Here is a 4605-nt window from a genome sequence, read left to right as displayed (position 1 = left end):
TATCCTAATTGCTCTTTTAAATTTACTATTTAAATTTATAATGGATTTCTATTTTATTTTTATTTTTGTATAGGATAACTAAATTATATCTTTATTTTAATAGTTTTATTACAATTGTTTCAGAATCATAATCTGTGAAGCTATAATCAAGGTGACTGAATTAGATAAATGAGTTGAGAAAAATGTTGAATTCAATCTGTTATAGATATGACTTGTTTAGAATATGCTTAACTGATATTAGGAAATAATTTGTCTTTCTAGACAATCTTTTGTTTTAAAATTGCAGTTTTAATAAGCAGAATTTCCTCTGGGTTTTCTCTCCTAGGGAATAATGCATTTTCAAGATTTAATTGTTTTATAACAGTCTTGTTTTCATAAAAGTGTTTAATTGGTGACAAACATTACCTTATTCTGTTAGGTTAAAATAACTTAAGAGATAGTTCCATTTTATTTTCTGTTTTAATTTAATTTTAAAGTGTAATATAAAGTATGTGATGCAAGTGGCTATCCCCCATAAATGGAAATTCAGCATCAAAATCTTACCTAAATTAAGTCATTCTAGTTAGATGCAATCAGAAAAAGGAAATTGCAGAAGAAAAAAATGAAAGAGACTAATTGTTTTCCTAACCAAAAAGAAATGTTCTTATTTGTTAAGAATAAGAAAGGAAAATCTATGCTTAGGATTCAGGGCATTATAACAATTAATGCCGTGTATATATGTACATATGTATGTTCTTGGAGAAAACAAATACTCTTGAAGATTTAAATAACTTGATCATTATTACAAAACTACTTGGAATTAATCCAGAAATTAGTACATTACTATATTAATAAATAATGTTCATTTCAAACAAATTCAGGTTTTGGTACCAAGAAATTAACAAATCCCAATTTAAAACATGTTTTATTAATCATACAAAATGCTAATATAAGTAGCATCTAAATTGCTCTGAATGAAATTAATATTTTTAGTAACCAATACTGAGGGATCCTTCAAAATACTTTGCTGTGTTAATAATTTGCTGTGCTAACTTCCTGGTAAATTCTTTTAAACAATTTTCAGCATTTTCTTGATTATTCGGCTATGGACATTTTATTCTTAAGGACAAATTAATTTATGAATTCAACATATTCATGATATAGATACAATTCACATTCTTTAGTCTATAATTTGACTTACTCCTTTGTTCTGGGTTCAGAAAAGATATTCTGACAATCAACATCCTTTTATTATTAACTTTGGTGAAAATTGGAAGAAAAGGCTTATTAAGGCATTTAATATTTAATGGAAAAGAAAAATAATTGGAGGGAAATATATTTGTTTCTAAAGATTTATGCAACTGATATGGCCCTTGGCCTTTTTTTACTTTTTCAATTACAATGTAATGATATTTTCATGAACAGAGATCCAAATACACTTAAGAATATTGAAGTGTCCATTTTTGTGCATTACATTTTGAGCCAGCAGTCTATCTCAGACAGTATAGCAAATGTTTAATCCAGTCAGGTTTTTTCATTCCCTAGATACACTCTACAATTTCTTAGCCTGGTGTTTTGCATAACAAAATTCTTAATACCGTTTTTTCCCCAAAATAAGACCCTGTCTTATATTTTTTTGAACCCTGAAATAAGTGCTTGGCCTTATTGCCATGTGCTCAAAAGCCTGATTGGGCTTATTATCAGGAGATGTCTTATTTTGGGGGGAAAGGGGTATGAATAGAAGCACTTGTACCAATAGCATTGAGCTGGGATGGTGCAGTGATTAGAATGCAGTACTGCAGGATACTTCTGCTGACTGCCAGCTGCCAGCAGTTTGAGTTGCACCGGCTCAAGATTGACTTAGCCTTTCATCCTTCCGAGGTTGGTAAAATGAGGACCAGGATTGTTGGGGGCAATGTGCTTATTCTGTAAACCGTTTAGAGAGGGCTGTAAAGCACTGTGAAGCTGTATATAAGTCTAAGTGCTATTGCTATTTTTTTGTATGGGGAAATAGTCCATTTTAAATGGACCAAAGCAACTGGAGATACGATAGATGCATTTTCATTAGCACACAAACTACAGTGATTAAGTATTAAAGACTGGAAAGAGTGAAGAGAATAGCAACAAAGATGATTAGGGCTGGAGGTTGAAACTTCATGGATGGTTGCAGGAACTGGATATATCTAGTCTAATGAGAAAGACTAGGGATGACATGATAGCAATCTTCCAATACTTAAGGCTGTCATTAAGAAGTGGGGGATAACTATTCTCCAAAGAACGTGAGGGCAAAACAAGTAACAAACAGAAGCTTGTCAAAGAAAGATCCAAACTACAATTAAGGAGAAAGCCTAGATCCAACCTAAAATTAAGAGAGTTTTTAAGAAGGGTTTGGACAATCGTTTGTCTGGAATGATGTAGGCATTCCTCCTTGGGCAGAGGCTGGACTCCCAAGATCTGTTCCAACTGGCATTCTGTATTCTGATCAACTGAGCCTGCCACCATAAGTATACTCTTAATAGGATTTATTGTATACTTAATTCTTTTACACCATTCCATTCACATGCTGAAGAATGATAGTTGTCTGGTTTTCATTATTTGCCTCGTGCAGGATCACAGTGCTAGCTTTTATTTCAATGAACAATTTTACTGCAGCTCTGCTTTCAATCATGAATGGGCTATTTCTAAAATGAGAATAAAATTAATTTAGCAACCACAGTGTTGAAGTCTTACAGATGAAGAAAAAAAACAGAATAAATGTTTTGATGTCAGAAGGGCTTATTGTCACATTAATTTCCTTGCTTTTAAAGTAGTAGATATGGTGTACACTGATTGAATAGGATTCAATTGTTCCAATAGGATTTAATATGCTGTGCAAGCATGGAAGCAGTAACTTGATGCCTGAGTTGACATACAACATCTTAATTCATAATTTATTTTATGTTATTTTAGCTTGACCTTTGTCAGAATTTAGCCTTTAGGGTTAGGATTCCTTGAAGCCACAGCAGAATTTAGACTTTTCAGGCTTCAGAATATTTGAGGTTGGAAAACCTGTAACAAGTCTATCTAAATTTCAGGTAGGATGTGTCTCTTTCCTAACATGAGAATGGTATGGTATTCTATACAAAACAATTTATGCATTATATATAATGATAAATAATTGCTGCTATATTAGATTATGGAGTTCTTTTTGTTTTATTTATGTTGTACTATCAGTCTGCTTAATATTTCAAAGTATTAAGAATGATCCGCAGCCCTAACACGTGCATTCTGTATTTTAACTGCTGTGAGACAATGAAAGGCAGGGAAGGCATAACAAAGGGCCAAATACAGAAATCAAATATGGACAGTGTAGGTAATTAATGCTCATTTCAAAGGCTATCAATGTAATTCACAAAATCATAATTTAAAGCACCCTGCTTTCCTGGTTTGCCTTGAAAAAACAAAGCTAACCTAGATGTAATATCACTACACTTACACATTTATCTGTACTTAGATCTACTGTATATCCAGTAATGCCAGATGCTTATACATACATGATACAGTGATAAATGATAGAGAGCAAGGAAGGGGCATCTGGATTTTGTATTTTCCAAAACTGTTATCTTAATCTTTACTTGTGTGAGTATGTGTGTGTGTGTGTACACATGGACTTGCTATAGTGACATTGCTCTCTTTAATGAGATTCACTTCTGATGAAACAAAGTCTTATAAGTTTTTTATAGCAAAGGGGAAAAAAGAAAGAAAAGCACTGACTTCCTACTTTTTTAGTTGTTTTAGAATAAAATAACATTGCAACCTCATCTACTTTCCTTTTACATTTTCCCACTATTTTCATTTTCATTTGTATTTTATATTTTGATAAATTTAATTAATTTTTAAGAAGTTTTCTATGGTGCATGTGTCCAGCTCTAAACATGCTGATAACGCTTATATCTCTTCTCCACTTACAAAGTAAAACAGTATCTTTATATTGCTAAAAGCTTTTCAATGTGCAGATAGACATTTTTTGCAGATTTTGTTGAGAAAAAAAAAGTACAGCTGAAACCTTAAGTGGATTCTTTAAAATACATTTTAATGAAAAGCACTGAAGTTAAGTCCAAATTTCATAGCGTACCATGACACTTTACCTTTTGAAAGAAATAAAAAATCTTTCCATAATCTACAATTTTTTCTATATTTCCTTTGTCACCACCTCCACAACAGGTGCCTGTTTTAATCCATACAAGCTGGTACTTAGTCTTCACTCCTACATAAACACAATCATTTTGCAAACATATTCTAATATTAATTACCCCCTTGGCACCAAAAGTTAGGATTTCTTGATGCAGCCCACTAATGTAAAATGCATTAGTGCAGTTGTTAGCTTCAAGTATTCAGATTTAGATTCTCTTTAATAAATAGTGATGGGTGGAGAAATCTGTACTACTAACTACTGTAATGTACATGCTTTTTCATGGGTGGGGGAGATTTTAACCCCTCATATTTTGATACAATTAGCATTTGTTTTAGAATTAAATGAATATCCATCAAAATTATATTTCAAGAATATTCATATAATAATTTCGTATAGTTTTGGTTTGTTTCTACATGAAACTACCATTGGAAAACTGATAGGTGCACAATCTA

This window comes from Pantherophis guttatus, chromosome 3, assembly GCF_059756535.1.
Source record: "Pantherophis guttatus breed Tessera chromosome 3, ASM5975653v1, whole genome shotgun sequence".
NCBI lineage: Eukaryota > Metazoa > Chordata > Lepidosauria > Squamata > Colubridae > Pantherophis > Pantherophis guttatus.
Note: the sequence above shows the minus strand (reverse complement) of the source record.